We start from the raw sequence: 11,247 nt of genomic DNA on the forward strand, positions 1-11,247 counted from the left end.
TTTTAAAACATAAATATATTTCCTATGCTTATTTTGTATTGGGTCCCATATTAGCCATCGTCTTTTATAACTTTAGTCGTTTCTGCAGGCAAAAACTCATGGGTCCCCACACATGTAAAGTTGAAAAAAATGCAATTCAAGAGATAACCATGAGAAAGTCAGGTGATGTAAGGTAAAACACAGTGATCGGCACTGGGCTTAAATAATAATACTATGAATACAAGCTATAAAATTAGATTCACCCCAGATATTGTTTGAAGTATGTCCTATTTAACGTTTTAAAAATCTGACCCATTTTAAGGGACTAGTAGAGCAACTAATTGGGTTTGACACACAAACTAAAAAATATGTAAAAACCACAATGACTCAATCAATAGTGCTGCAAAATTTCAGCCCAATCCGCCAATGTTTAAAATTTCGACTACTAGAGGTGTTTTGAGCAACAACCGTTAATGTTTCTGACGTCATAGGGCTGTTAACAAGCCCCTAACTGCCGTGGCGCAAAAAAGACCACCAAGCAACGGTCCACCAATGAGCAACATACAACTGGTTGCCCTTGTAACACTATTGCTCCAAAGAAATCTTTCGTTTGTGGTGACCAGTAACATACAAATACGTTTTACACTTTAGGGGCTTGTGGGGTAAATGTTAGGACTACAGGGTTAAACGCAACAATCGACACATATAAATGGCATACTATACAAGAAATCCAAATTTCAGCCAATTCTGACACTGTTTAAAAACTCACCCATTTTAACGGGGTAAATAACAGGGGTAAATAACAGGGTTATCAACAAAACAAAGTGTGATGCACATCTACATAACTATATCTACCAACTGTGTAAATTTGAGCCAAATCCATCAAACATTTGATGGTAAAACGAGTCGGACAAACTTCGGGGTAAAAACACCCATTTTAGGGGGCGAGCGGGGTAAATACTGGGGTTATCAACAAAAACAAAGTGGGATGCACATCTACATAACTACATCTACCATCTGTGTAAATTTCATCCAATTCCATCAAGGATTTGATGGAAAAACGAGTCGGACAAACTTTGGGTAGAAGAAAAAATAAGAAAAAAAAGAAAAAAAAAAAAAAACATTTTGAGTAAATTCAATATGAGTCCCCTTCAGGGAAGGGGACCCAAAATAACCAAAAACCTTGCAACTCTATACCAACAAGAAAATAGCCCTATTGAATGGGTGAATATCATTTTTTGAGTATGTCTTATACCTGAGAATAGAACTAAGTTTTGTCATGTATAATACACAGCTAACAATGTATTGACAAACCAATACATAACAAACACCATTGTTTTAATCTACTATTGTCACACAGCCAATGAATTGTTCACATTCATTACAATTATAAAACAGCCTAAAGCAGTTTTGGAATTTAAACAATTGCAAAATGGTTTAAAGCAAACTAATGTTGTTGCATAGAGAAACAGGCATTTCTTTTTTGTGATATATATTCAAAGTGGCATTATTGCACACAAACAAGCAATCATTTTTATTTGTAATAGTAGCAGAAGACCCTGGTAGTAAAAATGCTTTTGTGATATACCTTAACATTTCAAAGTTGGCACCTATGACTTTAGGCCTGTATATATTTTACATTTTCTCAAACATTAACAATTAACGGAACCGATAAACATGCAGTCCTTATTTTTGTGATGGCCACAATAGGATTTGCAAACATACTGATAACTACATGAGATAGCAGCTATACATGGTGTGCCAAAAATCACAAATTTGTCACATTTGACTTTGTTTTGATGTAAATACAGTTTTAATGCATGGAATTTAGTGCAACTAGCACTTAGCAACAAATTGCAAACTTATTTCAGATTTTTAGCGCAATATTTTTTTCATTTAAACCCCTTATTTCACAATTAACAATTTAATAAACCAATACAAAAGGATACAACACCTCCAAGTAAAGAAAGTATGTGTTTATGGGCTAACAATATTGTCAATACCAAGCTAGGAAACCATCAGCAGTTTTAACACTGAGGTCCACTGTCCTTTACCTAGAGCTTAAAATCTTTCTAGCAATCTATTAAGTATCAGACTGTGTTACTCATTATGTACAATGCGAAGTAAAGAAGTGTATATACTGCTGAATGCCGTTTAATTGAAGTAACAAATGCAATTTTTCATTGGAAATGGCAAAATCAGTCCAAGTTTTGCGAAAGTAAATATTCATCCTAATGAACTGCAAGTCCTATGTAATGAACCAAAGATAACATCAACAGGCCCATTATCATCAAAAATATTTAAATGTATAAAACCAACCTACAAGTTGTGGGATTTGAGCAGCAACATATCACCTGGCTACTTCAAAGTTCGTGACACAACCCTGGGACGAAATTTTAAAAAAACTAGATGCCAATGACCAACAAAAAAACAAACCAAATATTTCAACTAAAGTGTGTAGTCGCTATCGGTTTTAATGTTAATAGTCGCTGATGAGTCTCAAGGTTACAACCACGTCACTACAAATTAGAAAGGTATACCACCATCCTTAACCTCCCAAGCTCCTGAGCTTGTCAGGACCGGAGTCCTGGAAACTCCACACATGTGTCTTGCACTTCGGTTCGTTCGTTTATTGCAGGATAATGAGACAGAGAGAGAGGCAAGAGGAAAAGAGATCGAAATGAACGAGTGCGGTTTTATATATACTCCGGATAAAGGCGTTAAATTGTACACATGTGCTCTTGCGATTGGCTCTTGCACAAATTTCCACAGAAAGTAACGTCCAATCACAGCGCGGTACAAAACATACGGTTAAAGCTCACAAACACTAGATCACAAAGTCGCCTCTGCATCCTAATTAACTGCGACAGGAAATATTACAAAGTCCAAACATGATTTGTCAATACAGTGGGATTTGGATGCTATACATTTTAACTTCCTCGCAGCCTAGCGAGTCAAAACCGAGCTATTTTGGTAAACAATAATTGCAAAGTTTGCACAAATTATGTCGCAACCGCTACAAGTGAACTAGGCAATCCCTTGTTACCAGCTGTACTGATGAGACCATATGGTCAAAACTTATGGTTGCACTTTTACAGAGGTAAGTAGAAAAATATGAACATAACTTTTTTTGAAACAGTTAAAAACTAACATGGTAAATTGGTTACCTTAAAACAGTGCCAGAAAGTTAAGATGGCTTCACATAAGTAATAAATCCATATGTGCAGAGCAGAGACATTTGACTTAATCCATGATTTATCTGACATAGTAGAGTTGTTGCAATATACATAAGGATCAGTTAAAACTGACCCATTTTTTTTGTTCAATGGTTGGCTGTGGAAAAAACAAAATAAGTAACAATTATTTAATACAAACAAAAAAGGTAAATAAATAATTTTGTTTCATATCATTTTTCGCTGTTTACTTAACTTAATGTGCCTTAGGCTTTTTCAATATCCAACTATTGCAAAATGTAACTGGTGTTTTGACAAAATACGAATACCGTTAAAACAATAACACAGTAACAAATACAGCACCGCACCACCTGTTTTCTGAAATACAGTTTACTGAACCAGTCGCAACCGATGCGGATTAATTCGTCTACAATTTTATTGTTGGCGAATAATGGTAAGAGATTTTTCACGGGTAATCCCCAAACTTTGCCGCGCAAATAAAATAAACTTGCACACACAATTGTTTTTCTGTGATATCATAATAGGGCAAATAAGTAATGCTTTATACTTAAAAATAAGGCCAAAAATGATGTACATTAAAAAGAAGTAGGCGATTTATTTTTGTGAAAAAAATATTTTCTAATTTGAATTCGAACGCAACCGTCGACGATGCGCGCTTTATCCAAAAACGTTTTCGCAACGTTTTTTCACCATGAGGTTTTTGTTTTGCGTTGAATGCTCGACGTTACGCGTGGTAAGTTTTGTTCAATTTGTTGTTTTTTTGTTTTACTTAAGTTTTCGTAAGGTAAAGTAATCAGAAATATTAAACTATTTGTAAAGAATAAAAAAATGCAATACCTAATGTAATAATGGTATTAAAAATCTGAAATGCATCTATTAATGTGTTTGTTTGTTTCTTTGCTGATTTTTGTATATCTGCGATGTATCCATCTTGCATTCATTCTTCGTCAATCAACCAACATCTCAACTTCAAATATTTAATTGTATGTAAACATAGGAGCCTGTCGTGGGTCAACCGGGTTTACGGAACTGATTGGCCTAACTTAGGTTAACTGGCGCTAGGGTGAGTGACCTATTCTTTGCCGAGGTTGACTCGTGAAGGAAGTCTTCCTCGGTGGTCAAAGAATGGTCCAAGTCTGTAGGAGTGCTACTATGTCAGAAAGTTGGCGCTAGGGTTACCGCTAGAGTAGCGCTCGTTAACTAAGATTAGGTTAGGTAACATAGGTGGGGTACGTTTGGGATTGACGCGCCACTTGGGAATTTAGCTTAGATCGTTTTCTAGCTAGGTGTGGCGCGTTGCTAAATGGCTTTAGCTAAACTAAGGTGCGCATAGAAACACGACTTGGCATGGCCTCCACCGCATGCGCCGGCCGCGGTGCAGGCGGGACCGAGTACCGGACACAGTTACTCTCAATGAAGGCTTTGGCTCGAAAGCCTGAGGGGGCCGACATAGCATTTCGCCAGAAAAGTCCCGTGAGCCACCCTGATAGGGCGCAAACTGTTGTTAAATTTTCCCATCCCTGCCTTTGCGTAATTCATTTGGGTCCTTGAAAGGGGGGTCTCGCAGGGCAGAGAACAGTGATCTCATGTTGTTATACGCTGTAATCATCACTGGACTCTTTAACAAAAACTTCTGCGCCTATATTAATTGTAAAGATAGGGTTATTGTGGATTTGTTTTTGGGTTTTGACCAGCTTTTGTTGTTCTTGCTTGTATTTCTGTTACACTTTTCTTTCCATTGAAAGGAAATTTGTACTAGATATCAAGCAAGGATATAACTCACTTGTTCGTTTTAGTAAACTTATCTAGTAGCCAAAAAATGCGCCTAAAAATGTCCCCTATTCCACTTGTGCTGGTCAAGCCTGTTTTTTTTGTGGATTTACATTAACTTAATTACTAGTTCAGTTCCGTAACCTACTTGGCCAGGCCACCTAGTCATAATGGGGCAATGACTGCTTGGGTGGTTGTAAAACAGGACAGATTCACTTTTTACCTTTATAGGCTATTTTGCGACGTTCGTATGCAGGACAGTTAGTTAAGGCAAGCTTGTATTGTGTTTTTTACATCGGCCGTGCAGGGACGGTGGTGGTTCAAACGTTTTTCAGACTTCCCTACTGATGATGCCTGAACTTCTTGATTGAGGCTGGTTATGAACCAATAGCAACTACCATCAATATTATTGTGACTTAAATTTTGCTTGCGTTTTCCCTCTTTCATCAACAAAAATGTGTGTTGAGTTTATTTTAACTATCCTTTATTTCTTTTTAAGTAGACCAGTTCTTGGGGGGTGTTGTGCCTTTTTACATCAGCCGACAGATTCTTTAAACGTCATTACAGTATTGTGTTTGTTTATGCGTCGCTCTAACCACCTGAACCACCATCGGCAAGTGCTCAGAAAGTTGTAAAAAGTCAGAATTGAGACCTCGGTCTGTACACTCTCAACTATTATTTACTTCATTCCAGGTGTGTACTACTTGTGTTAAATACTTTGCTATCAAATGTCAAAACATTGTTGTTTTTTCTTTCAGGACCTGCTTTTGATTGATCTATTGTGTTATATAAATTTGGTTCAATTCAATCTTTGTTATTGAGCATTTCTACATTGCTAAGGTAAAGTGTATGTGTCATTGTGCATTAATGACTTTTTCATATTTGGGTTATTAATATATTGCCTTGGTTTTTTTGCAGGTTTTAACGAATTTTTGTGTTTTTAGGAATGTATCAGTTACCTTATAGTTAAGAAAACTTTTTCGCAGGTTACAACATTATCTTATTAAACATTATTTCAGGTTTTAATCATTATTTTAAACAAACACATTTGCAGGTTTTAACATTATCTTATTAAACATCTTAACAGATTTTAATCATTATTTTAAATGAACATTTTTGGAGGTTTTAGGATTATCTTAAACATCTTTTCAGGTTTTAATTATCATCATTATAGTCATTACATTTTAGTGATAATATAAAAGTTTGTTTTCATGACAGATTTAGGCATTTTTTGTTGTTTACAGGTTTAGGGTGTTTGTTTTTTGCAGTTAACGTTTTATTTTAACTTGCCTGATTTACAGATTACATGTTTTTGTTGTTTACAGGTTTAGGGTGTTTGTTTATGTGGGTTAACTTTTTATTTTAACTTGCCTGATTTACAGATTACATGTTTTTGTTGTTCACAGGTTTAGGGTGTTTGTTTATGTGGGTTAACTTTTTATTTTAACTTGCCTGATTTACAGATTACATGTTTTTTGTTGTTTACAGGTTTAGGGTGTTGGTTTATGATGGTTAATAGTATATTTTACATTTGCTGATTTACAGATTACATGTTTTTTGTACTTTACAGGTTTAGGAATTTAGGATGTTTATATTATTAGATTAATCTGTTTTTTATCTTTTCAGGTTTACGGTTTATTTCTTTTGTTAACAGGTGTAGGGAGTTGACTGTGTTAGGTGGTTTATAGTTTATTTGTGTATTCAGATTTACAGTTTTGACAGACTTGTACATTAGCAATTAACTGTTTGTTCACAAGTTTGCAGCTGTTTGCTGGCTTGGTTCTTTTTGTGTTTCAGGCATAGGGCTTTTGCTGTTCTTGTTTGTGTGGAATACAATTAAATAGATTGCAACTGATGCTAATTGACCAATATTGTTGTAAGTACTTGCATAAACATTATCAAAGTAAACTTGTTTTATTTCTGTAGCTCCATTTTCAGAAAAGTAAACTTGTTTTATTTCTGTAGCTCCATTTTCAGAACTTCCATCAATTCAATCTGACTTTCTGTACATTGGGAGATCAGTCAATGAGAAACTGCATCAGGTGCTATGCTTATTTAGCAATATTCATAAACCTAAATGTTTTCATAGGATTTTAAGTGTAAGTGTATATGAGTGGTCACAACCTGCATTGGAGCTAACACACCTTAATGCTCACACGCATATTGAAATTAGTACTGGTTTTTAGGCACAATCAATTTGCAATGAAAAAAATACATATTTATTTAACTAGCAATTATTTGTTAGTTGTGACTCCCTGTTTACAAATAAAATGTTGTCCAAGATATATATTTTGCCACATATCTACCAATTTCAATAGTTGTTGCCGATATGAATGATAATGAGATATTCGTAATTTAATTTTACCTTTGTATTTCATACCACATGAACTCCTAAATGAGATGGATCTTTATGCAAGAAAAACATCAAGGAAGTACTCTAGTGCTTCCCTCAAAAATGCAACACCAAAGAATCAACACGGTACAAAATTTAATTTCATACTTTTGCATGTTACTGAAGTTCAACAAATACACTCAAATTCAGTTAATCGCATAACCTTATTGCCGGATTAAGCAAGCACTTTAATCTCGCTTGTTAAATGATTGGTTTCATGAACCATATGCAACCACATGGTTAGTGCAATAAAATGAATTTGATTTGAACATGAACGTATTTTTTCTAAAGGACTGGTTGTTGAGCTATGAATTGCTAAAATGGTTCAAATCCACTGCTCTTAAGGATTATATTTTGGTGAATTGTCTGTTAATTTGAATAGCTTTTTTTGTTATTTGTTGTCTAATTTAAACCCAATACCTCTGAATTTCAGACAACATGATCTTCAACAGCAATAGATTTTGATGCAAAAAACTCTACAAGCTGTTCTGCAAAATCAACCTCTTGTTAACCAAGAAACTTGACAACTGAATTCTGCAGCCTAACCTGTCTGTATTAATGTACAGTGGGTCATCCTTCACTGCTCATGTGGGATAGAAAAATAAAATAACATTGATATTGACTTTGCTGCTACTAGCACGAGTGCAAACATATTTTGGATCAGGACACCTTTGTTCGTAATGTGTGTATAGCTTTGTAATGTGGTAGATTATTGCAAAATCGTGTATGTCAATTGTTGAACAACATAAAACATTTTTGAAACATATTTCTTTCTATTGTAAATTCGTATTATTATTTTTTAATTATTTTGACGTAATACACACAAACACGTTATCAGTTTTATGCATTTATCGGTCCGCGTAACAAATTATAACAACTTTATTTTTTTTTAATTACTCAGCCACAGGTCTGGCTGCTGCGCTTTTAACCATTGTGATCTAATTGTGTTTTTACATTGTCATGTTTTTGTCACAAGGTCCACAGCTATTTTTCTTATTCTGGTCCATATTACAAATGCTGTTAATATACCAAACTGTTTTCACATGACAATTTTGTGTTACTCTATAAACTATTAGTAATGGTGTTAGATTATATTTATTAAAGCCCTGTTATAAATTGTAGTGGTGTGCATTTATTTCCTATGACTGCCCATTTTTATTTTTTGTTGCTCATTATACTGATGCTGTAACTACTGCAAACATGCTTATCAATTTATTTTTTCCATCAACTTAAACTGAGTTTAATTTTATTTGTGCACATCAGTATTGTATACACTGTAACCTAATAGTTTCGTTTTGTGAGTGTGTTCATCTATTTTTGTTGCTTTATAGATTTGTGTAGATTTTATGTAATTTGATTGTTTTTCATGCCATAAAACATTTTTTTCTGTTTGCAAACAACTATATTACATAAACGTCAATAATATTGTACCATCATGCCGTAGGGTTTTTATTACACTGCATTAGGGTTAATATCTGCATGAGCAAAATTTCTGTCTTCTGTAACCCATAGTAAAGTGTTACAAAACGTACCTTTTCACTAGATTCTGCCCTATAAACAGCAAAAATCATCACCAAATAGCCACAAATTAATGCTGATAAATTATTTTGCATAAATGTTAGGGAGGTTTCGTTCACAATGCACAAACTTTTATTAGTGTATAGTTCCACAGTGCGATGCATGCTAACAATATACATCCACCAGCATCTGTAACAAGTTTTTATAGTTTATGTAAGAGGAATACAGTGTGTAGAAATAAAGTGGGATAAATTCTATCTTCGAAAGTTGCCAAGGAAAAAAACTGGACAAATCAACGTTCAACAAGTTTTGTCACTTCACAAATTATTTAGCCAAGGGATGGTTAATAAACAGGATTGGACCAGCACATGCTGCATTCCGGGGGGCACGGTTGTAGGCACACTATAAACACTCACTGAAATCAGCGAGTCACTTTCTAATCTAATGGGCAAAATTGAGTGCGTGCTGCAAATATCTCAACCAGGTAATAAAATATTTAAACAAATATTTATTCCCTAACACTCTTCATTCATATTGAGGTTTGTCAAGATTTTAGTTTGTTGTTTACTCTTTCGATTTGTATATATCCGAAATTACCGCCACATTTCAACACGAGTTTGCCATTTAATTTTTTGCAGGGGAGCACAGATTTTTCATTGTTATTTAAAAGGGGCCACGGTCCAGGATTAGTTGAGTACCACTTTTCCAGGTTAAAAGACTGCCATCAAGTTGCAAAGACGAGTAACAGACCGAAGGTATCAAAAGCAGAATTAGTAGAAATGCGTTGAAAAATATCCTTTTGAGGTACTTTTTACATATGCATGGCACTGTAGGGGTCAGGTTATTATTGCATACAATGTTTACATTAACGTTTGTATTTTCGTGTACGGGAGCATTTTATAAAACAACAGGAAATGTGTTTAACTCGTCACAATAGGTTTTCTAAGATATAACATTTCCGTTTCGTTCGATGCCTAAGAACTTTGAGTCATTTTGTTTTTCTAGTTTTGCTTTTTTGTGCCTTTTTTATTTCCTCTTTTGTCTTTCTTTTATATGTTGTACTACATTTTCTATCGTCACTATGTTTTTACTGCAGCCTTCCTTCTGGCGCCGGAAACTATCCAACAGGGTTCCTTGTGGTCGTTTCTTTTCTTGTTGAACCCCACCCTCTTTCCCTAACACGGGTAGCTTTTAGATCCCAACCTGACTGGTTCCACCAACGTTGCCCCCGTTAAGAGCTGATTTAATTGTTCGCCTTTGAAACGTTTATTCAAGAATACAAAGAAAGAAGAGATATCTTTGTGGCTGTTAATCAGTCAGCTGTTATTGAGATACAAAGATCAGACTTACCTAACAATTTGCTATGAACATTACAGTTTACACTGTAGTCGTCCTTGACAAGTCGTCATCGAGGCAGATGCGGCTACAAAGTTATGAAACGCTAAAGACCGCAAAAAGTCACGCCACTTACAGCGATCTGCCGTCCAGCAGTGAAATACCGACAGCGCCCAATATTGCTGGCCCAGGAGCGGATCCTACAATTTGCCTCTACCAACGATCATTTAAAGACAACGCCTCCAAGTGTTTTTGACCTATAGGTCGTGTCCTCGCTACACATCTAAATCGACCACCCAAATTTCGACAGGGCTCACAACTAAGCTAATCCCCTGCTGAAGCAAGCCAGTACAGCACTAACCCGCTGACAGAACCTGCTAAAAATATGCTTAGTGGATCACATTGGTAGTACAGTAAACGTCAGTTAAACAAGATTTGGTAATTCGGAACTTTAGAGGTGCAAATGATTTGTAATGTAAAGGCTTGAACTAATCGATATCGATTAATCCGTATTTTGGTTGAAACGACCCTGGAATAATCAAGGTTTAATGTATCTACTAAATGTAAACAATAAATTTCTTACAAAAACGTGTGTCCTCCGCCTTTTACGCTTTTTCGGTTTAATCTTTTGTGCGTTTCTTATCATTCTTTGCGTGTTAAGTCAGTTTAGTATGTTGAGCTTTCAGCTGAGGATTGATTGATTGTGTCTGCGAAGAACTATTTTAATGCCCTTTCTGATTTTTATCCCTTTTTTGCTCTCTAGACATTCAAGATGTTTTCTAGCGAAATTAATTTGTTTTTACAACACTGTCAACACTGATTTTAGCCTGGAAATAAATGTTTCCCGAACTTGTGAAGTTTGACGAACAACGAAATTGTGTTCCGGCCCCGAAGGTAAAAGTTTGACAAGTGTTTTGAAAACATATACCCGATTACTATCACTTCGCAGATATACCAAAATCTGCTAACAAACCAACAAAAAGATGTATTTCAGATATATAATACCATTATTACATTACGTATTGCATTTTTTTTATTCTTTGCAAATAGTTTTATATT

General features: G+C 35.1%; 1 protein-coding gene and 1 long non-coding RNA gene across 4 annotated transcripts in view; one reads left to right on the plus strand and one right to left on the minus strand.

The window, feature by feature from the left end:
- Positions 1-11,247, minus strand: part of LOC145228655 (uncharacterized) — a 91,540-nt gene that overhangs the window by 4,285 nt on the left and 76,008 nt on the right. The window lies entirely within an intron of this gene.
- LOC145228696 (uncharacterized) lies at positions 3,851-8,385 on the plus strand. Of its 3 annotated transcripts, XR_013860192.1 has the most exons (6): positions 3,851-3,906; positions 4,171-5,636; positions 5,702-6,819; positions 6,909-6,985; positions 7,344-7,422; positions 7,769-8,385. It is a non-coding gene; the product is annotated as an uncharacterized LOC145228696 (long non-coding RNA). The 3 variants fall into 3 exon arrangements; XR_013860191.1 differs by having other exon boundaries at positions 4,171-6,819; XR_013860193.1 differs by having other exon boundaries at positions 4,171-6,819; positions 6,921-6,985.

Source organism: Phallusia mammillata, chromosome 5 (assembly GCF_965637545.1).
Source record: "Phallusia mammillata chromosome 5, kaPhaMamm4.hap1.1, whole genome shotgun sequence".
NCBI lineage: Eukaryota > Metazoa > Chordata > Ascidiacea > Phlebobranchia > Ascidiidae > Phallusia > Phallusia mammillata.